This window comes from Notolabrus celidotus, chromosome 20 (genome assembly GCF_009762535.1).
Source record: "Notolabrus celidotus isolate fNotCel1 chromosome 20, fNotCel1.pri, whole genome shotgun sequence".
Taxonomy (NCBI): Eukaryota; Metazoa; Chordata; class Actinopteri; order Labriformes; family Labridae; genus Notolabrus; species Notolabrus celidotus.
Window position 1 is genome coordinate 16,599,101 of NC_048291.1, and position 24,694 is coordinate 16,623,794.

Here is a 24,694-nt window from a genome sequence, read left to right on the forward strand (position 1 = left end):
GCATTCAAAACATTTTTGACAGCTCAGTCTGTTTAAGAAAAGGAGAAGATTGGTAGCATTACATGTGTTCCCTTTTAATTCCTTATTTTAAATTCCTAGAAATTAAGCAGTTCTTCATGTAATGACTTTAAATGTAACCTGAAGTTTAGAATGGTAGTAAAAAGAGTACTCAAGTGAAGCGCATACTCTCAAAGCTACACATCAATTGTAAAACAACACCAACCTTAACCACTTAACATTTAGTCAGAAATATTACAGTCTCTATAAGAGTCATTTTAATGTTGAGTGTCTTCTTGAAGTGTCATACATTTTACATTGCATCCATTTAATTTGCCTTTTAGTAAAAAACAAGGAGGCTTTAAAGTTAATTGTATAATAATAATAATAATAATAATAATAATAATAGTAGTAGTAGTAGTAATAATAATAATAATAATAATAATAATAATAATAATAATGATAATAATAATAATAATAATAATGATAATAATAATAATGATAAAACAATTTATTTATAGGCACCTTTCAAAGCCCTCAATGTCACCTTACAAGGCATAGTTTATCACTTTTTTAAGGTAATACTTTGTTATCATCATCAGTATTGTATTAATTAGTATTAGTATATATCAATACTACTACTACTACTACTACTACTACTACTACTACTACTGCTACTACTACTACTACTACTACTACTACTACTAATGATAATAATAATAATAATAATAATAATAATAATAATAATAATTTATAATAATAATAATAATAATAATAATACAATTTATTAATAGGCCCCTTACAAAGTCCTCAAGTTCAAGGTACAGTTAAAAAAATACAATATACAAATCAGATTAATGAAATCAACAAGACATGATACCATGTAAATAATCCAATAAAATACCAGGATATGATACAGTGGGTGTAATTAGAGTGAATATGCCAATGTAAAAAGATGTGTTTTAAGACAGGATTTGAAAATAAGAGTCCATTTTATGGATGGCTGACACAAACACAAAAAGTATTTCCTTACTTTATTCTTTTTTTATCATTCTGCCTGAAATATTCCTGAATCTTTCTGTTCAATGATAGATGTTTACGCATCTGTCATATGTGGTGTCTAAAATGTAATATGTGTTAACAAATCAGTAAAATGGACTGATGTTATACTAACATCTACTAATAATCAGTTTAAATCCATAAAACACAAAACGCAAAACAATTTAAAAAAAAAATTATGCACATTTTTTCAGAGTTGTTCCTCCGTTTAACTGTCTTCAGCAACCAGTTCTGTGTTTTTCATACATTTGATTCCTTTAATTTTACCACCATGTCTTCATTTTGATATTACAAAAACACTCACATAAAGAGTTAAATATTAGACAGTGCTACCCCGCATGACACATGAATAACAGAAATATCCCACACACAAGAAAGTGCATGTGTGGGAGAGAGAGTTCTGAGTTCTGAGCTCTGAGAGAGAATTAGAGAGAGAGAGAGAGAGAGAGACAGAGAGAGAGAGAGAGAGAGACAGAGAGAGAGAGAAAGAGAGAGAGAGAGAGAGAGAGAGAGAGAGAGAGAGAGAGAGACTGGAGAGGCTGACTAGGAGAGCATGTGTACCAGTGTGTTGGCTGTACTTCTCGCTGTCCCTCTCCTCTGAATGCACGTCTTTGGTTTCCCTCAGATCAGCTCAGCACAGTAGAATCACCGAGCAGAGCCGGAATAAGAGACAGAAGAGACATTGTTCTGATCAGATGAGTAAACAAATCAAATGAGTGAGAGTGCATCCTTTGTTCTACTCTTTGTGAGGTTACTCCTCAGTGTGGCAGGTAGGTGCTTCTCACTTTCTTATATTTCATCTTTGTCATGATCTTCAACTTTATTATGCATGTTTCACCTTGGCATTTCTCAAAGGGGGATATAAGATTAAAATTATATTTCAAATACACAGAGATCTGGAAAGGCTGAAGCTCTAGCTTGGTCAAGCTGACCTACGGCTCTTTAATGTTAAATAGTGGAAGGTAAAACTGTCAATGGCTTTTAAAGGTGCAGAACTTTGTTTTAACCAGAAGAGAGCAGTACAACATGATCAGCAAACAGACAAGCAGCTTATTCTTTTTTTTTTTGATTAGCTTTTGTAAAGATGAATAGGACAATGACATATTGGTGAGCCCCCATGGTCAGTACTTTTAAACTTAGTGGCAAACTTGTCATTCTTAAAAATCAGATTATTTAAAAAGTTCAGTTTTTAATCCTCTTTTATTAAGATTTCTTTATTTCTGGAATCGTTGAATCAAAAGGATCCTTTGAATGCAATTTCCAACCCCTTTTTAAAATGTCATAAAGAGTATTTGATACACATTACAGCCTTTTGCAAAATACCTTGATCTGGTTTTCACTTTTACTTCCTTTGTGAAAGTAAGGCCTTTTACAGAAGTGATATATTCTTGTGGCTGTAGTGTAAACAGTTTTGGGAGAGGACCGATGGCAGCACATGGCAGGAGAAATGTTATTCTAGCAGTTCACTGTGTACTGATAAGCTTTGTCTTCTTGTGTACACATGGTGCTCATAAGAATTGAAAGTGTGTCCCTTCACACCATTACCTATTTACATTTAATAGAAAATATAGTTTGGTTGCACATGTTGAACAAACTGCTTAATTGGTTCCTTTGGAAAACAAACAAAGACTTGATTCTCTGCTGAAGTTTATTATTGAAAAAGTTCTTCTTTACACGGAATTTTTGTTCTTTTGATAAGCCTTTAATTAGGGTTGAGAATATATCACCACATAAAGTAGGAACACACTTAAACCCATGTGGGAGGCAGTTGTTGAAGTAGCCTCCCTTTCTCATCCTCAGAAGGATAGTTATAATGAAACGTTTCAATTGTTGCGTTAACGCATGTTACTGCGCTCCCATGCTGTAGGTGAACACGCCTCCTGTCCCCTTGAGTTGAGCCCTCCCAGTGTTGTGGTGAAATATGGAGACCCAGTCTCAATCAACTGCAGCACATCAGAGACCGAGTTTGAAGGAATGGGTTGGGAGGCCACAGATGGAGCCAAAGGTCTCCAAAAGGTCAACCACCTTACCTGGAGATTGGACTGGGTGACAGACTGGTCTATCGCTCCCTCATGCTACTTTAACCCACTGAGTGACAACAGTACCTCTGAACAGTGCTTCCTAAAACCCAAGATTGTCATTTACAGTAAGTCTTTTTTTTCTTTTTAACAGAACAGATTTATACTCAGATGGACAGAATCAAATGTTATCTTCTTTTCCTCCAGCATTCCCAGAAAAAATCAGTATCAGTACCAACAGTGGCTCGGCGGGTGTGATGAAGGAAATGGAGGAATACAATTTAATATGTGACATCCCCACCATAGCACCTATTCAAAACCTCATTGTGAAGTGGTACAAAGGAGATGACCTTCTTAAGACAGAAACCTTTGAAAATCCCAGTGAAAAACCAGTGAGCCAGAAATCTGTCCTCAGCTTTAAAGCAACAAGACAAGACAATGGAATCACTTTCAGATGTGAGGCCCATTTGGACCTGGGCCCAGAGGAGCTACAACTTAATGTGTCTTCACAAGGGTATAATATCACAGTTCACTGTAAGTATGGGCCTATTAAGTTTGCACATGTCCATTTTTAAAATGTCCCTAGGCACACATCTGGATTCTTTTAAAGTGTGAATTAAAAGGTCAGATATTTAAAAGGTTAGATTAATATCGAGGTCTCCATACTAAAGCTGTAATAATCTTTAAGTGATTGGTCAAAGAAAAGAGATGGGCAATAATCTGATCATCAAACAGTCATGTAAGTCATTTGTCAGTGAAAGAGGGATTCTGAACTGTGAGGATATTAGACAGTTCAACAGTTAATTATCGTGGCATGAAAAAAAATCATGTTTCAAAGATAATAATGCCAGTATTCAAGTTGATTCTTCTGCCCATGTTTTGTCATTGCTGGTCTGGATAAGTCTTTATGGTTTCTGTATCTGCTTGCTTTGTTCAGTTGGACCAGAGCTGCAATGTTCCAGTAATGTGTTTTTGGAAGGGGAAACTTTAGAGGATAAATGTCTGGTGACAGGAAATCCCACCCCTTTTGTCACATGGCTGAAAGATGGACAGCAAACAGACCCAGCCATGCCTCTGAGCCGAGAGAATGCAGGGCAGTATGTAATGGAAGCTGAGGGCTCTTCCTCTATCAAGGAGGAATTTCCGGTTATTGTCTTGTGTGAGTGTCTAACCCATATTTTTTAAGTAACTTTATTTATTTATTTCATATCTTAGATTATGCCAATTTCACACACTCTTTTGGCTTTTCATGTAGCATTTTTGCTTACAGATAGCTCAGCATAAATCAAGAGTCTATCTAACTGATCCAGTGGTTGCAGAGTCCTTAGTGAAACCACAAAATAAAGCTATTCTTTTACAAGTTACATCCTAGCTTTAAAGGTATTAGTAGAGGTATTCAGATTAACCAAGTGCTGTATTTTGAAGGTAATTTCAAAAGTGAGTTCCTAAACAGTATTGTTAGTTGAGTTGGAGCTTATTTTAACAGTATATATTGTAGGGTAGTGTACAAACATTGTATGTTATAGTATGTAATGTAAGATTATATTTAGTGCTGTCAAATGATACATTTTTTAAAATTGGGATTTATCGCGCTATTTCCATAATTAATCCCAAATGAATAACACATTTTTTATCTATTGTAAATTCAACTTAAATGGATATTTTGTAAGTTTTTAATACTCTTGTCAAGATGGGAATGGACAAATATACTTGCATTATGTAAATGTTATATTATTATTGCAATAATCCCAAAATGATGACAAACACTGGCCGGAAACTAACCAGAGAATAACCTCAAAGGTACTGCTAGCTTCAAAAGTAAACTAAAAACATAGCATGGCTTATACAAGCCATACAAGCAACAACAGATTGGCATATTGAACAGAGTGTAACACTACCAAGTAATACTAACACAGTGTAAAGATTAACCTGACATCCCCTGTTTTATTAGGCAGCTCAAAAAAAACAATGGACCTATCACAGCAACAGACCTATAATAATTATATAAAATAATATATATATGATATATGATATGATATGATATGATATGATGTGATATAACATAATATATAATGTACTGTAATATAATATAATATATATAATATAATATAATATATATAATAATATAATATAATATGATTTCACTTCATTGTATTCTATTTCATTTTATTTGATTTTGTTTCATTTTGTTTTATTATTTGTATTATATTATATTATATTATATTATATATATATTTTTAAGTATATTGTATTATATTAAATCATATCATATCATATTATATTATTATATCATATTATATTGTATCATATCATATCATATCATATCATATTATATTATATATATTATATTATATTATATTATATTATATTATATTATATTATATTATATTAACCATGTGCTTTTTATGTATAATCTTTAGCATAATAGTATCATGTCGCACCAACACCCATAAATATGTCGCTTATACTACAATGGAATTCAAATAAAAAGTATAATTTAATAGAACTTTAAGAAAAAGTATCCCAAAATAGTACTTAAATGTTTAAAAGAACTTCAGTAATATCACTTCTTTACCCTCAACCAACTTCGATGTATAGTTTTGCCAGCGTAAGGTTGAAGTAGGAAGAGACTTTTTAAAATGTACTTTACTTTCAGATGGACCGGAGTTGTCATGTCCAGACAATTACACCGCGCTGGAGTACTCTCCTCACAACCTCATCTGCACTGTTGAAGCCTACCCTAAACCTGACATCATCTGGTACAAAGATGGCGAGGAGGTGGACCTCCCAGAGAACCTAAGAAGAAGCGATGCTGGGCAGTACATTATCACTGCCACAAACAAACTTTCAAGTGTCAACCTGTCGTTGGATATTACTGTCCTATGTGAGTTGTTTTTATGAAAACTGAAGTTTTAGTATGATTGATTCAGTATATTACACTGTTGGATGTGCTTTTACTCTGACTCACGTTGTTCAAATTATTGCCTCACAGACCCACCACCACAGATAGTTGAGCTTGAAGACTCTGAAGTTGATGTTGGTTCTACCATGTGGTTGAAGTGCTCCTCCATGGGCAACCCACGGCCAAAATATTTCTGGGATTATTACCGTACTGACAATGTGGAGGAGGAGAATGAAGATGGAGTGTCTCGTCTACTCATCCATAATTCTACTACATACAACATGGGCCTTTACACGTGTCATGCCTGGAATGCAATGGGAAATGTCTCAAAAACAGCCAGAGTCACAGTAAAAGGTAAGAAAACATGTAAATTCTACTAAAATGGGCAACATAGAATCCTAATACCTGAAAACGATACTATTAGCATATTAGCATTGTCATGATGAGCATGGTAATATCAAAACTGTGTGCAAAATGGAAGCAGCAATAGTATGTGACCTATTTGATTTTGGCTTACATTAAAAAAGTCCCAAGTATGGCATTTTTGAAGTTACCCTTGTGATTATTGCGGTTCCAGAGGTGATCGTAATTTATTGTGAAGATGAATGCCATGGATGAATATTGAGACCTTGTTACCTAACCGAAAGATAGTCCCTGTTCAGTCAAAAAAGTATCCTGGCCTGCCAACACACACTATTAAAGACTGTGGGTTCCAAGTTAAACTGAGGGGTATTCATGCCGACAGCAAAGCCACAGGTCCCTTCTCAGCTCATTATGATGATGACATGGTTTTAAAGATTTATTTCCGAGATTTGAGGAGAGGCTTGTAAATTGCTAAAAAAAAAACTAAAAAAAATTACCACAGATCAAAATCTTATGATAGAAAGAATGGCAGATGACCTATTTTTTGCAGTCATATATGTCATAGAGGATTTTTGGGCCACTCCAAAAAGTGTGTGGCAGCACAATCTCCAGGTTTAAGAATACATCAATGGCGGCCATCCAACAGGTCAAGTTCAAGCAAGATCTGATGAATAACGGATTAGTAGATTCCTGATAATGAGCTTATTTGTTATTCTAAAAGCTGTTTTCTGGAGTTTGATGACAGGATCTAAGTTTGTTTTATAACAGTTCCCTAGACCTTAACACAGTATGTCATATATGGCATAATGAGTGAACAAAACAATATATGTAGACATTTATATTCAACAGGTGTTTTATTCGACATAAGATACCAATAGATTTAGAGAGTTTAGTTTTCATGTGTCCTATGTGCAGTGGCGTACTTAGGCTTTTTGAGGGGCAGGGGCTAAAAAAACAAAAAAAGGGCACCTCCTTTCAAACACCTGGTAATCACAGTTTAGGGAAAATTTAAATGTATTGAGGCAGCATTCACAAGAGGGAGTTATGATCTATAGTAACTCCAATACATTTGTTTCATGTACTCTTTCAATTTCCACTCTATTTAAATTCAATTCTATTTCAGAATGTACACGGTCACCACCATAGACTGTATAAATAGTTCACCATCCAACACCATACATTTGGTTTTATCCTCCTTTTGTAATAACTTATTTACAACAAACATAACTTGTTTTTTATATCAAACATTAACTTATTTACACTGCAGTCAAAAGTTTGGACACACCTTCTCATTCAATGTTTTTATTTATTTCAATTATTTTCAACATTGTAGATTAATACTGAAAACATCCAAACTATGATATGATATGGTTTAGCCATAATATTGATTACAACAGTAGTCAAATAGGGCTATCCATAGTGTGCTAACCCTACTTCTGAACAACACAACTGATGGTCAAACATATTAAGAAGGCAAGACATTCTACAAATTAACTTTTGACATAGCACTTGTTCATTCAAAACCATTCCAGGAGACCACTTCATGAAGCAGACTGAGAGAATATCAAAAGTGCGCAAACCTGTCATCAAGGCAAAAGTGGCCTACTTGAAAGAATCTAAAATATAAAACATATTTATGGTTTATTAACAGTGTTTTGTAACACTGTTTTGTTAATTAAATAATTCCATGTGTTCTTTCATAGTTTTGATTTCTTCAGTATTAATCTACTATGTTGAAAATAATTGAAATAAATAAAAACCATTGAATGAGAAGGTGTGTCCAAACTTTTGACTGGTAGTACATATCAAACAGTGTGAAGATGTGATTCTTTTCTTTTCTATCGTTCTAAATTTGGCTAAGTATGTTACTTCATTTCCCTTTTTTAATTACCTCTGTGAATGACAGACCAAGACATTTAGTCTACTACTGCAACTACAAGCCTGTGGTGTCCATACTTACTTGAAGCTAACTTACACAGCAACTTAAGAGACATTTATAGACACAGTGGGTGCGAATGCCTTATGCGTGTGTTTCCATGTTGAGTAAGGGGGGGGGGGGGGGGGGGGGGGGCTTTTTGCCAGTTTCCTTCCTCCTCGCTGATGAGAGGTGGGAACTCCACAGTGCATGAAGCCGTAGCTTAGCTTAGCTTCTCCCTAAAACGTCAACAATTCGCCGCTGGTTCGTCTCATACAGCCGAGGGGAGGAAGACAAAAACTTCCGAGTCGCTCAGTGAAATAGAAGAAGGAAGGCAGCTGTTGAAAAATCTTGGACTTTATTTTCTTAAATGGATGAAAGATACTCTTTGCGTCTTCTATCAGTGGTTATAACTTTAGAGCTGCTGTCGCTTTCTAACGGGACGGGACTGAGTAAGTTGTACCTCTGTGAACGGGTTATGTTTATGTTTCCTGTATTAATGGAAACTGCTGTAACAAAGAACAAAAGTGGGATTTCTTTTTGGGTCCATATATGCAGACTTTTGAATATGCGAGTTGACTTCAAGAACTCAATATGAATTAAAACAGTTAGAAATGGGTTATTACGGAAGCCCTTAAAGGACATAACTAGATACATTTAATTGTCGCTGTTTTCTCGAGACAATGAGACAAATAAGACCAGAAAACTGAGAAAATAAAATGTATTTAATTATGTTTTTCTAGGGATTCTGTAGTTATTGTTCAAGTCGTATCCATCACTTAAACTTTGAAAGAGGGGGAACTAAATGTGAGTTGAGGAATACAAGTGTGCAGTCAGTAACATCTGTGGTAGTGTAACGTAAGACTGGTAGAAAGAATGTTCCTTGTAAACAATGAACACTATGAACTCACGATAAGACTATCTGTCTGATTTACTGCTCTTTTAGTAAATACACTTAGAAGAATGTGAAAAGTATTTCTGAAATATACTGGGGTAAAGCTAAACACAAAGACTGTTGTGCAGTAAGTGCAGACTGCTTTAAGGGAGGGGTATATCCTTCCTCTTGAGCCTTTTCCTCTCACCTCTGACATGGCTTTTGTTCAACAGTATTTCACTACAGCACTGGAGGAGGAAATGTTGTGTTAAGCTAATGAATATGAATAGACTTGGAGTGCGATAAAATTCTTCTCGCCCCCACTCTACTTTCACAGGTGCCAAGCAAGAATGCCCTATCCAAATAACTCCAGACAGGATGCTGATACCATACCAAGGGAGGGGTGAGAAAGCAACATGCAAGCCAACATCCACCCTCTCCAGCAACGTCAAAGAAATATACTGGCAGGATCAGCAGGGCATTAAAACAAACACAAGTTGGTCTATTGACACCCACAATGACTGGGAACTAAGGCCTGTTTGTGTTGGGAATTTGAGGGCATAGGAGTGTGCCAGAAAAATTTAACCTTCACTCTTTACAGTATGTATCTTAAACCCTTTCTGACTTGTACTCTCACAATCTTTGAAAATGTTTACGCTTTTGAGCTCACCCTTTAAAATCATGTCTCCAGAACCCCAGACAGTGTCTCCATTCGTATTGTTGGTAACACAAGCTCAGTGGTGGAGGATAGAGAGTTCCAGCTGCAGTGTGATATCACCAACATTGCTCCTGCACGAAACCTAGATGTGCGATGGTATAGAGGGAATGAAACCATTAAATCACTCAAAGGTGGGAGTCATTTTTTACACAAGACCTAAGTTTTCTTTGAAAATCGCCTGGTGTTAGTGAAATGTATTTAGATACTGAGGGGGAGCAACAAAAAAAAAACAATGTAAAGATGGTTTGACACCTCCAGCTCAGTCCTGGACCCTGTGGAGGTGGTGACTGATAGGAGAATATGGCCAATCTGTCGTCTATGATGAACTATATATATTCTACACCTTTTGTTGCTGCTGTAACTCCATGAATTTCCCATTGTAGGACGAATAAAGGAGTAACTTATCTTATCTTATCTTTCAAGGTAGTCTAAAGATCATCTTTTTAGTTTTTTTGGCTCAACTTTTGTAACTGACAAGCACTTCTTCTCATCAACAAGTTAAAAGTGCTTTTTTTGCGAACTGTTCACCAGTGTGTAATGTTGACAGACTAGAGTGAAAAGCAAAGGTTGCTCTCCTGTCATCATCCTTAGTGTTGAAATTGAACAACAGTATCCCCTACACAAAACCAGGAAGTATTTACACAATCTACATTTTTGTCTGTTCCCGACTGTTTGTCGCTCTTCAACAGGCTTAACGCAAGTGGCTGGTTGCCTGCTTGAGAACAACACAGACTGTGACATTAATGTCACCCTGTACCCGTTGAATGTGTCATCTACCATCAGCATCACTCTGAACCGAACGCACAATGGAGCAGAGCTCAGATGTGAGGCTTGGTTGGACCTTGGACCTAAAGGGCCTGAGCCAGCTCCCCACATGATTTCCAACCCTCTCAACATCACTGTCTACTGTGAGATCACATTTACATTTGCTATAACTATGCCAACACTCTAAGATTAATCAATCAATCAATCAATCAATCTTTATTTGTATAGCGCTGCATCACAACAGACGTTATTTCAAGACGCTTTTACAAACATAGCAGGTCTAGACCGTACTATATGTTAAATTATTAACAGAGACCCAACACCAAGACAGGGTAAGACTCAGTCTTATCCCACCTGAATCCACCATGAGCATTGCACCTCGCAGTATTTAGCTAGTTACAGCAGCAAGGAAAAACTACCTTTTAACAAGCAGACAACTCCAGCAGAACCAGACCTCATGTTAGACAACCAAGTGCAAACTTTAAGTTGTGTTTGTCTTTTTCATACTGTTCCCAGGTCTGGATTACAGTTATTGATATGTTGAGTTGTGTATAAGACATGACCGTAGCCTATTAGAGTACCAGTATTATGAACACCTTGCTTCTTTTTCACTCTCTCTGCCTCTATTTATGGCAAAAACTTGTTTTTATCCGTTACTATTGATTGTGTTCTTCTGTGGTACAGGTTCATGTCTGAGCTTTCAACTGCTGTAACCAAGACAGGAGGGTTCTCGAGATGAATTTGAATTAATAACAGGCAGAAAACCTCAAGCAGAACCAGACTCATGTTAGACAGCCATCTGCCTCGACTGAGTGATTAAGTGATCATAAAAAGTTTATTTCTAAGAACATTAAACTTGTTGACATTTTTAATCCAATAGTAAGCTTGTTACTTCCGTTGTGGTAAGATTAAGTCAGGAATATTCTGCTTTGTGAATAAGGAAGTCCATGTCATAATCACACATATCCTTTGACCTCACGCCACTCTGTTTGTTTGTTTTTTTAACAGATAAGCCCATCATCAATACCACAAAGCTTGCAAAGAAAGTCCCAGTATTCAGCGGTTACCCCGAGGAGCTTGTTTGTGAAGCTGATGGTCACCCCACCTCCAGAGATTAAGTGGATCTACAGCCCAAACAAAGTGCCCATGTGTCTGGAGACATGTTAACTGTGTCTGAAGCAGGCTTGTACAACTGCACTGCCACCAATGAAGTGGACTCCATCTCATATGAGGTTGAAGTGATTTTAAAAGGTAACAATAATCCAGAATACATCCCTTTCATGGATATATAGTGTTCCCATAAGGGAAACTAGATTGCTGGCAGCCAATAAATATATATTCCAGCTAAAATATATGGGCTTTTTATTATGATACTGTTTGTTAATGCTAATTATTATGTTCTGGTTTCATTACAGAGGACTACCTTCCCCTCATAGCTGGATTTGTGGCTGTCACAGTTATTGCCATCTCTGCCGTATTCGTCTTCATCTACTCAATCTACTACAAGAACACCAAAATGCGACGCTACAGTCTCAAAAACCCCAAACTAAGCACCCAAAATGGCAATGTAGCACACACCGGATGGGACCTGCAGTTTCCTATGACTAAGCTGTCATAGCACAGATGGGAAGCCAATCACTCCCAATGAGCTGCATCTCACTGCCAAGGCAACTACAGTGTGCATCAAAACCCTGGATGCCACTCTGGGCTTTTTTTAAAATCAGGTTCATCCTGTCATTCTAATTTCTGTTTTGTCTTGTTTTTTTTCACCTTATCATGGAATAATTTAATTGTAAAATTGAAAAACCAAGGCTTGAGATGTACAATAACAGATTTACTACTATCCTGTTTTCACTGGATATTAAGAAGATGAGGAGCACAAAGGGAATTTGATTGTCTTTTGATGTCCACTTAAATATACTGTAACTCAGATGTTCATAGGTTATTATTTTACAAACCAAACCAGTGGTCACCCTGAGGCTGCTGTGGTTTTATCAGTCACACTAACAGGAAGTGCACTATTTTTTTCTCGTTCTTTGCTGATCAGTCTCTGAAAGTGTGATAATGAATCTGTGAAAATGACACCAGCTTTGCCAAATGAGTGGACATTTTTGCTTTGCATTTTTTTCACTGAGCCCAATGTCCTTACACTCTTCTTTGTAAGAAAACTCTGCACTTGTTTTAGCATTTGTAGCCCCCTCTATGCCTGTCCCTTTGCAGTGACATACTGTGCCAGGATTTGGCCTAATGATGTCCCACTGTCCTGTACCAAAGCTCTTTGCTTTTGTATGAATGACTGCAGGTATTTTGCCTATCAGAACTGTATATTGAGGAATATATTTTATGTAAATGCAAATTATATTTATTTATATAGAAAAGTAATGGTTGAGCTATGTAGTATGGGAAAATGGACTGCAGACATGTTTTTAAATGTTACAATGATCAGAAGACTTTGAGGAAATGAGGTCCTACCCAGGGTATAGGCACATGAGGACATTCAAAACATTTGTGAATACAGCTGTACATATTTGTTTGGTGTAAAACAGTATATCAATAATAAAGATGTGGGTTTTTCAAACGTATTGCTTTGTTATTGAATCCTTAGGCTTGAATACATCTAATGTGCATGTCTGACCAGGATGTTCAATAAGAATACAGTAAAATGATTTTATTAATAGAAACATTTTTGCCTTGCTTGTAAATCCAACAAAAGCAGAGTGTTTGGGCTTCTACAGCACTCTTTCAAAGTTGACATAAACTTGACCATATCAGCCTGGACATTGAAGTACACTACATGTTTGATCTTATAGAAACAAATACGTAAAATCTGATTTTTTTTTTTGTGTGTGTGATTGAATAGGCCCCTTACAGAATAGATGTTCACCATAATCCTTGCATTTTGATTGTAGGGAGTTTTTTTTATTTTTGTAATAATAATAATAATAATCATAATAAGTAAACTAAATATACAAAAAATCGAAATGTACTAAACAAATGACTAGCGAAAATATTATCCCCAAAAATCTAACTTAACTAGATATAAAAACGAAAATTTAAATGAATCAAACAACTAATACTACTGATAATTCTAAACTAAATAAACACCTCAATAGAAAAATAAACAAAAGCTCCTTCACATATATTATAGGACAGTGGCATATGTATAGTGATACATATTACAATCAAACAAATCTACAATCAAAAGCTTATCAGACAGGACAATATAAATCCTTGATGAAATATTGATACATGAAAAAGATAGAAAACTATAACTAATAAACAGTGAAAAAAGATAAAATTATTCTTTAAATAATCTTGTATTAAATATAAAGAGTGTGTGTGGCTTCTTTGTTATTTCATTTTAAAGAGTCTATGTAGATTCAGTGACAAAAATGGCAAAGCCTGGGTGAGATTTATTAAATTGGGAGTTATGTAAATGAAATTTACTATGCAGTATTACAAATGTATTCGTTGTTGCAACTTCCTATTTTCACTTCATAATATAAAATTATGTTTTTAGGGTTTAATTAACCAGTGGAATTCATAAAATTGGCAACAAAATTATCTACATCTCTCCAGAATAATTTAGTTCCTTGGCATAGGATGCCATAATTGTCTTCTTCCTTTTTGCAAAAATCACATTGGTTTCTTAATTTCAGCACATTTTGATATGTTAGAATTTGTAGGATTATATATTGTGTATTATTTTATATTTTCATTACTTAATTTCATAAAGCTGGGGTTGGTAATCAGATTTAGATACACTTTTGTCATACTGGTTAAAATGATCTTTATGTCCTGATGGCCATCATTACATGATGTGTTCCTAAAAGAGTGAAAAAAAACTGCTATCTACAGCCGGAGTAACCTGGGAAAACACCAACAATCACCGTTTTTTGGCTCCCCAAATTTTAACCAATCAAATCCCGTCAGCCGTTCTGCCCTCCTCCTGCGGTACATTTCCCCGGCGTGCACTCCTCCGAGTCCCTGTCTCTGCTTCCCCTGACTCTATTCACTGCCCCCTCTCGCTCGTCCTCGGGCCTGTCCCCTCTGACCTGATGAGGTGCTTTGCTCAGGACTGTAGTCCGGATCAGAGTCTAAAAAGCTCTCACCAACAAGCAGAATAATTAATGACGTTCAGTAAGTCCTACAGAAACTATATATTTATTGTAGCGTCCGTCCGGACGCCTGTAGAGACGATCGTGAACACGTCGAGCTTTAATAACCGGTCACTGTCGGCCGTGATCACGACAACCAACAAAGCAACAATCAATATTTGAATGAATGAAAAACTTCTCTCCTCTCTCCCACTCGCACACTCTACACCTCTCCTGATGCCTTCACTGACCGTCAACACTGTAGGAATTAAGAGCATCTACACTGAACACGTTAACAAACAGTAGAGCTGTCACAGTACTATATATGTATTATAACTTTTCTCCTGATATCGTGTCCCAGTACAGCTGGATAATGCTAGCATGATAGTTGTGAGTACTAACAGCAGCCATGTTTGTTTGTGTTTTTAACTTTCACTATGATATTGTTTTGATGAGGACCGGTTTTGAATCAGTCACGATCATATGGTCGACAATCAGCGGCGCTCGTGCATGTGAGCGGGGGGGGGCGTCGTTTTGGAGGAGCTCCGAGGGAGGAGGGAGGGGTTAGACGGAGTCCTGAGGAAAAGCTACATTCAAATTCATGCTGGTTTTCCGAGACTACCACCCTAGCTTTAAGGATAGTCAATGTATACACTAACAGCCATGTATTGCCCATTTTATTTAGAAAATATGAGGAATTCCCCCCCCCCACCCCCCCAAAAAAAACCTCGTGGAGTTAATATAAAGGTAGTTTCTTTATGTATACATAATATTAGTACACTTTTCATTTGTAATATATCTCCATTTGCATAGAGTAGTGGTTTTCCCGTAGAGGGTGCTATACCGCCTTGTAATCAAAGCAGATGCATAGTATGATGCCTTCCGGTGCTACTGGAAATAACGCAACTACAAGGATTACTAAAGAACTGAACCCTCTTACAGAAGATGTTGGAGGTTGTTTGATTGTTGAATTGGCATATTTAACTTTTGGGGGCATTGGGAGTGCAGGATGTAGTCTGCTTAGGATGGGAAATACACACTGTCTAACCAAGACGAAATATCACTGGCTGCCTTCCAACCATAGACTAACTAATGCTTCCATCTGCTACCCCTTTCCCTGTCTTCACGCGAGGCAAGTGCTGTTTCGAGTATATTGTGCAAAATGGTTACCCCCTTGGCAAGAAACCAATAAGTGTGTCTAAGTATTTGTTGAAGCCACACCTTCTGTAGCCTAGCTGAGTTTGCCCCTAACACGGTATACAGCACCTCGGACTGACGTACTCATGCGCTTTACGAGGAGCACCTCAATGCATTCACATAGATAGGTTTACTTTTTGGGACTTTCTATAGTGGCAAAGGGAAAGAAGGCACTGGGAGGCACGTTGCTACGAAGGACACGGATCTGCAAACAAGTTTGTCACCTGGACTATTTCAGATTTTTCAAGAAGTTAAAGTGTTATTTAGTGGCATACCGATGAAATCAGTATGTGGTTCTTCATGATCATCGGCTGGATAGCGTGCTCAGGTAACGTTTACTCTTGGGTTAGCCTCTATTGAGGTAACGTAAGCCCGAGTGTTAGAAGTTGGTTTCATTATTGTGTCCCCGAGAGCGTGGATGTTACAGTAGGCCTACTAACTAACAGGCTGGCCTACGCCCATGTGATTAACTGTTCTTCCATGTAAAAATCATACCCAGCTTACAACTTTTTGTTCTAAAAACGTGCTGTTAATGTTACATAGAAAGTTACTGTAATAATTTCAGCAGGAAGTTTCCATTAGGTTATTTTCTTCTCATGTTATCAAAACATCTTTGAATGTTTAAGTTAAAACCTTCTGTCTTTGTTCTAATGAAATATCACCGGAATATTCTTAAATAAAACTCCATGATTTGAGGCATTAGAACATCCTGCTTTGAAATGTTGCTGCTTTGTTATGAACTAACATTATGGAACATTTTTACTGAAAACAATTCAGTAATCTTTTACCAAAAGAGTATTATCAAAACAGCATCTGAATGTTAAACACAAAATGATCTTCTTTCATTAATAGTTAAAATAAAGGAACATTATGTAATCGATAAGCATCCTTAAGATGTTCTATGAATATTACACTCAAAACCTGTCTATTATTGAATTATCAAAACATCATCTGAATGTTAAAGACAAAATGTTCTTCTTTCATTAATAGTGAACAATACCCCGAAACCCGATGTTTATCACCCGCAAGATCATTGATTTGTGGCCTGGGCAGTTCTGTGAATTACTGTTAGTACTGACACACTGTGTACTTCCAGGACAGTCTGTGAGGTCCTTCTGCCCAGTTGAGATTAGCCCTTCCATGCTTGTGGTGAAATTTGGAGACTCTTTCTCAGCCAATTGCACATCATTATCCAACCAGACCGATGGAATGGGCTGGGAGTCTACATTAGGAGCCATTCCACTAAAGGTGGGGCCACTTCAGTTCACTTACAAATTGACGCTGTCACACAGTGGTCCATGCAACCACAATGCTTTATGAATGAGCTTGATGGTAACCAGTGTTCTGAAAAGCTACCAATTACTGTCTTCAGTAAGTACACTTTCATTTTATCTGATGTTGCTAACCATGCACCTTTTGCCTTTAAAACATTAAATAATGCCAACTTTGGAACTTTTATAGGTTTGAAATCAGTTTTGTATTTTTTTCTTTTTTTTTACAGAAATACCAGATGATGTCTCTATTTCTAAGCTGAGTCCAGTAGGTCTGATGAAATCAGGCCAAACTTATACCTTACAGTGTAACATTGTCAATGTTGCACCAGTGGGAAACCTTTCTGTGAACTGGTACATGGATGCTAAGTTATGTCACGCTGAAACATTCAAAGACAGAGATACATCTCCAGTAAACAGGACGTCTTCCTTAATCTGGCAGCCCGTAGAGATGACGATCGATCTCAAATTAGGTGTGTAGCAGAGCTGAACCTTTGGCCAACAGTACCAGGTCTCCTGGTTGAGTCATCTATGGAGGTGCGTGTACTATGTAAGTATTTTAATGCTGTCTTATTAAGCAATCACAGTCATTGGACATATGAGAATATAGGTTGTTGTTGTTGTTTACCTTCCATTCATTGTATTTTCATTTTCTCCTCTGTTTTCTCTCTGTCTGTCTTTATTTACATTTTATGTAAATCCTCAGACCCACCCACTTTCATGGATCCTGCAAATGAGACACTTGAAATCCGAGCTGGTAGTAAGATGATTTTGAACTGCACTGCTACAGGAAACCCTTCACCTGGATACACCTGGCATTTTCCACAAGATATGCAACAGGCGAACAAGAATCAAAAAGAGGATCAACCCATTCTGACTACGTCCTTCAGGGTCCAGGGACATATAACTGCACTGCATCTAATACCCAGGGCAACACAACTAAAGTCTTCACTGTAATTGAAGCAAAAAGTAAGATGAGTAAAGTCACTACATTTTCATCATTCTAGCCTCAATTTGATGTCTTGGAGTGTAAATCATCAAATGATTCATCATGCTGTTGTTTTCCATCAGGTAGTCATCCTGGGACCACTGCCGGGATTTTAATGACTGTGTTCTTTGTTTTAATTGTGGTTCTGGGATGTGTCGTTTATCACAAGCAGAGAAAATCTTCTGTTGAAGGACCAGAGCAGGTGAACTGAGAGAGAATTTAACAAAAACTCCCTCCTCCACAGGAACCAAACAACTATTGCAGGAATGGTTGAGGAATTGGGTCCATGGGACTCCTGCTCTTAGTTGCCGGCCTTTTTTTCGTGAAACCTGATGGCACATTGGTTTCAGCAATGGCAGCTATCTCAAAGGACAACCTACCTCACCCCCAACCTGTATGAACCTGACATTTTTTATTATTGAACTTTGCATGTCTACCAAGCGGAATTTTTCTTTTTGATGCATTTTGTGCTTGGAGAAAAAAAGTAGTGTATTTCTTTTTAAAGGCTCAGGGGCATGGTGTTGTCTGCGTACTCATTTGCTGAGCATGGATGTGCTTCAGGTGTTGCTTGGTTGCTGGTGCTTTAAGAATGCATCATCTCATAGGCTTTTAAAACTCTACTAACTAAATTATGATAATAACAAAATACATTTACATACACAGAGGAAATCAGTGTTTTCCCATGTGGAGTTTTGTATCTGACTGTAACCTGGTTACTTAAGTGCATGTAAACACATTGACTGCATTGGATTACTGTTGAATCCATTAACACTTAACTCTGTGTCTTTACTGAGTTTTTTAGCTTCTTTGAGTGCATTGTTTTGATTTTAATGCCTGCACTTGAACAACTTAATGTGTTAATTTTGAGCAATTCCATCAACTATTGTATCTACTTGCAGCAGGATTATGTACTCAACAGAAAAAGGTCCTGATAAACCTTTTGTTCATCAACAAAGTGACCCAATCATGATGCCATTTAAACCCATTTTGAAGACATTGGTTTGAACCAAAGACCATGCCAGGAGCCTGAAACGGTACTGAGATAAAAAAGTATTTGTACTCTGATAACACTATAATATGTTTGGACTATTGACTGTATATGAATATGGACACTGTGCCTGTATGCTCCTCCCATTGTGAGATGTGAAAGCCAAGATACTGCCTGTGTGGGTGCTGTCATATTGTGCTATTGCAGCCAATGCATGCAGGATGGTGGAAGCCACAGGACTGACGTCACACCCCTTCAAAAACATAGATTAAACTCACTGATTAAACACTAAAGATCTCTCAGGTGAGAACACATTTTTGAAGCAGACACTTATAGCCGGGAAAAGGTTAATAACTCTTGTTCAGTGTTTTTTACGTCCTCTCTTGCCAATCCTTCTCTATCCTGCTAATCCAGTAAAGAACCCTGCAGAAGCCAGCATTTGTTAACAGAGCTGTTAATCATCTCTTCAAAATCAAATGAGTAATTAAAACTAAACTCTGAACACCTGAACATACATCAGCATGATGGGAAATAACTAAAGATAAGCCAAATTAACCCCTGAAGTGTGTAGGATTAACAGTTGGAAGAATGAAGGGCTGAAAAATGACCTGTTTTTCAGATATCAGGTTCACCAAGCCCTTTGACCTTTATACAGGAGCTAGAAAAATGCAGGAGAGGGAGCACCAAATGATTTGACTTCAAAGTCTTTGAACAATTGTGGTTTCCATTTTAATATACAGTACAATAGATTTGTGAGCCTATTGTAGAGTTTGCCACCTAGTGGCCAATAGATCATGCGTTTGACATCAGGATCTCCTTTTACATTGACAGTTCAGGCAGGGCTGTAACACCTGTGTTACACCCTTTCTGCAATGTGAAATGCACAGAGACACTGGTAGGGCATAGTCGTTCTACCACTGAGCCTGCATGGGGCGAAATAGTGTCACTGCTGGAGCAGCAGGACAAAGCTGTGCTGTGTGTGCAGGACATCATATGTTTACAAGCAGTGCCTGTCATGCTTCTTTAATGCCATAATGCAAACTGTAAAAATCATGCATTGGTACACTAATATTACACTGTTATTGGGTCCAGTGTAATAGTACAAAGATACTGGAAGAGCTTTAGTACAGAGCTGTGGTGAGCCATATGTAACAAAAGGCCACAGTCAAGTCTATTTTTATACCTCTTACTGAAGATACAAACTCAAGCTTTATATAAATAGATACTACTTCATGGTCCTGTTTATTAGATTTTTTTTGTCCTCAACTGACACAATAACATACTCATTTGTTCATTTTTATTACAACCTTTCTGACATCATGAAACTGGTACTGTAAATACATGAACATTAGAGAAATTAGTTAATTGTTGTTATTGAGACTTTTTTGTTGTAATTAAGTTTTGAATTAGGCACACAGTTCATGCTCTGTCAAAAAATGTAAAAACACTATTGTTTAACATGTTGATGTTTATATGTGCCAGTACAGCTGTTGATTGTTGAGACATTTTGCACTGAAACACTATTCAATCAGCTGTACATGATAGATGATCAGATTCTTTATTGACATGACCAGTTAATGAGCCACTAGATCATGTTAGAAATGCATTTTGTATGATGTAGCAGTCAAAATAATAAGAAATACTGATCATCATTTGTAAACCATTGTTGTTGAATGCATTTAAAGTTAAGATGTCACAGAGAAAGTGTTTTTTTGGCCTTCACAGCCTGTTTCTATATATCAGCTGTTAGATTAATGCAGATTCTCTATCATCCCTAGGCAGAATACTGATTGAGGCAAAGTCAAACCAATGTCTTTCATGACTGTTTGTTTCACTGCCAATTTGTCACCCCCCTTCTCCCTCCCTTATTCAATGTAGCCTACATGATACCGTGCCGAGACTGCCATACTAATTAGTACTAAACAAGTTCAATGTAAAGACGGCCATTTGTTATCCTGCCTGTGGCTGCCAACATAAACCTTTCAAACACATTCTTTATGGTCAGTCTCTGTCATTTCTAGGATTTTTTTCTGCCAGACACCACTGTTTGTGTATGATCTGACTGTGTTGCTATAACAACCTGGCAGTGCTAATATCAGTACTAAGCTCAATTTCATAGAGTTGGAAAAAAGTTGGTTTTATTACATACACCAAAGCTTGACATATTTCTCCAGAGAACGTGATGGAGCAGAATATTAATAGTGAAGTGAGAATGTTCAGCAATCTGTAATACAAGATTTCCAGCTGGGCTCTCAGGAATCCACCAAAAGCTTCTGATGACTTGTTCACTTTTAATGCGGTTGTGTCAGAGTGGATATGCTGTGTAGCATTCTGGTCACAGTGTGAATCTAAAAAGCTAAACGCTGCACAACCACAACACTCCTGCCCGCTGGGATTCACAAAAGCATGGAGTTCAGGAGCAATAGGAGACAAGCATGCAAGCAACAGTGAAAACAGGCATTTGTTCCCAGCTGGTCATTGTTTGACAGCAAGATAACTAAAATGTGATTGTGATGTGACCGGCTGAAGATCATGACAAAGCATCAGACCCATGTGCGTGTGCGTGCGTGTGTGTGAGGGGGGGGGGTATTCAAACAGATTCATGTCTGTATCCAAGGCAACTTACGGGATCAAAGGTTATCCTATTTAGATGAGGCTTAGAACCTTTGATACTTTAAATTGATCATGGTATACATATCACAGTACAAATAATCTCAAATATACTGACATTGAAGCCCATTTTGGGAACTTTCAAAGTTCAGATTTGTCATCCACATTTTGTTATGCTCAACTCAAAGACCTGAAATATTAAAATGGAAAACTGCTGTATTTATTTCATTAATAAGCCACAGAATTATTCCCACTCTGCTCTTTGCTTGTCCATTGTGAATGCTAATGAGATAATAGGCCTAATTCCCCATCTAAAATGAATGCAGTGACAATATTGGACTGTGTTTTTAACAGGCCTGCCACCTGTTAAATTTCCCTCTTTCCCCTCTACCCCCCACCCCCAAAGTCAGCTGGGATTGAAGGGGGCCCTTTTGTTCCAACATAGTTCCCTTCAGGGTTGCCAAGTTTGTTCAAGTTGGAGTTTTCTTTCCCTCGCCACTTTATCGACGAATCAGTACAGAAAGTATCATGGGGACCAAGTTTCTCACATGGATTCTTACATTTTGCATGTTCTACTCAGGTAAGACAATGTAGGCGACATGTTTTTTTCTTGCACTTTTGGGGATTGTAGATGATATTTATTGAAGTAGGCTATTCGTCTTGGAAAAAACAACAATATGGAAATACATGAAAACGTAGCCTTGGCTCGTGGAATATGTGGTGGCCGAAAGAAGTATAATGTAAATGTTAAGGCTGTTTTAGGTGCATTTGTTGTCTAATGAAAGTAGGACTGGTTTAAACCGCTAATTAATAAACATGCTAACACCTTTAGTGCAAATGCTATTTTGGCTAGCTGAAGCTTTAGAAGAAAGTCCTAGCAGACTTGGAACAGTCTTATTAGTGTTGCATTTTTAAATATTATGTGTATCTAAAAACATGCCATAAACAGCTAAGACTTTGACGGACGAACATTCAAATCTTTATTGTATTTTATTACGTCCTGTTGCTTTAACTTATGACGTAATTAATCGCATTATGGCTAAGAGTAATCTACAGCCAGAAACATCACACTTTTGTACAACTTCCCCTTGTGTGTTGTAACAGGGTTACATAATAGGTGCATATTGCATTAAAGCACAAAAAGTGGACAGAAAGTGGTGATGACATTATATTGATGATTACTTGATCTGTGTGTCTCAGTGTCAGGTGAAGGTTGCTCCCTCATCATCAAGCCCTCCAGGGTAGTGGTGGGCTTTGGGGAGCAAGTGTCTGTCACCTGCTCAGCTGCTCGCCCAGTCCGTGTCCTTGGCTGGGAATCAGCCATCAGTGCTGCACACACTCAACAGGACTTGTCCATCCAGTGGAAGGTGGACAGCCTCATTGATTGGATAGAGGAGCCCATCTGTTATGGGGTGTTTTTCACAGCCCCAAGACAGTGTGAGGAGAAACTCAACCTTGTCCTTTACAGTGAGTCCAGTTTTAGTCTTGAAAATGGACAGCCAAGATGAACTTGTTCAAACGACATGAGCTTTGTGTTTATTTCTTCAGAAACCCCAGACAGCGTCTCTATCAGGCCTGCGAACCACACTGGTCCCATGGTGGAAGGGAAAGAATACCAGCTGCTATGTGAGGTTCAGAACATTGCTCCAGTTCAGTACCTTACCCTGAGGTGGTACCGAGGGCAGACTGAGGTTTACAACCACTCCTTCTCTGACCTCACATCTTCCTCGCCTGTCCAAGTGTCCTCTATCCTCTTGATCACACCAACAAAAGATGAGAATGGAGCGCAGTACAGATGTGTGGCAGAGCTGGAACTTGGACCAGAGGGACCAAAACCACTTCCAACTGTGACCTCAGAGCCTCTGAATGCATCTGTATACTGTAAGTCATACAGATTAATATTTTTAAATGAGCTCTTGTGTGTTTAAGATGTTAACATGAAATCCATGTGGGTTTTTTTTCTATAGTTTCTCCTGTGTTCCTCAGTCCTGAGACAGAAGTTTTGGACCTTATAGATGGGACTGAAATTACCTTAAACTGCACTGCAACAGGAAATCCTGCACCTGTGTACAGCTGGCAGTTCCCCCATCCCATACAGGAGAGTACAGAGAATGAAGCAGTTCTAACCTCCTCCTCACTGATCCCAGGGACCTACACCTGTACTGCCTCCAACGCACTGGAGAAGAAGAGCAAGCAGTTCATCATCGAGGCTACAACCAAAGGTAGAACTGACCTGTGGAGTGCATATGTATCAGTTGTCTTTAAATAGTATACTTTTAATCAGCATCATCTTTTGCTTTCACTTAGGTGTTTGAAGAAGGAGGTCTTGAGAGGGAATCAGATGACCACGTTGGATATTCAATTCAACCAAGAAGACTTTAATGCCCTGGCTTAGAGGACAGATGACAGTGCATTCATGAGCCAATATTTATGAAGAGATAGAAAGTAAAGAAAGCATCAGGCAGAATTAGATCTCCTTAAAATTAAAGCTCTATATACTATGTGTGATAACTGTCATCTATGTTTTAACCTGAATGTGGTCTGTGAGAGAGATCAGAGGTTGATGTTCAATTTTTTTATGCTTTCCATGTGAAATCCTTTATCTAATTTATATTTTTTGTGGGATTAACTTTTGTACTAACAATTACAGCCAATTACAAATATGTAGCCAGACTTGATAAAGCTATTATTATGACATTAACATATCACTAATTTAATACAGCTATTTTAATACTAAATGTTAAAGATCAGCAGGTCATTGCTGTAAATATGAAGTTTCTCAACTGCCTATCTTTATGAATAAAGGGAAATCAAAAAACATGTTTTCCACTTGTTTTTATTCTATTAGTGTTACTTTTGTTGACTGCCGGTATGATTGGTAACGTTACTAATTTTTTAATTTGTTCTAAACCAAGAGCCCTTAAGTGCTAAC

The 24,694-nt window shown here is 37.4% G+C and overlaps 1 pseudogene; it reads left to right on the top strand.

The window, feature by feature from the left end:
- Nucleotides 1–1,601: 1,601 nt before the first annotated feature.
- Nucleotides 1,602–24,580, top strand: LOC117832363 (annotated as a pseudogene).
- The last annotated feature ends 114 nt before the right edge of the window (nucleotides 24,581–24,694 follow it).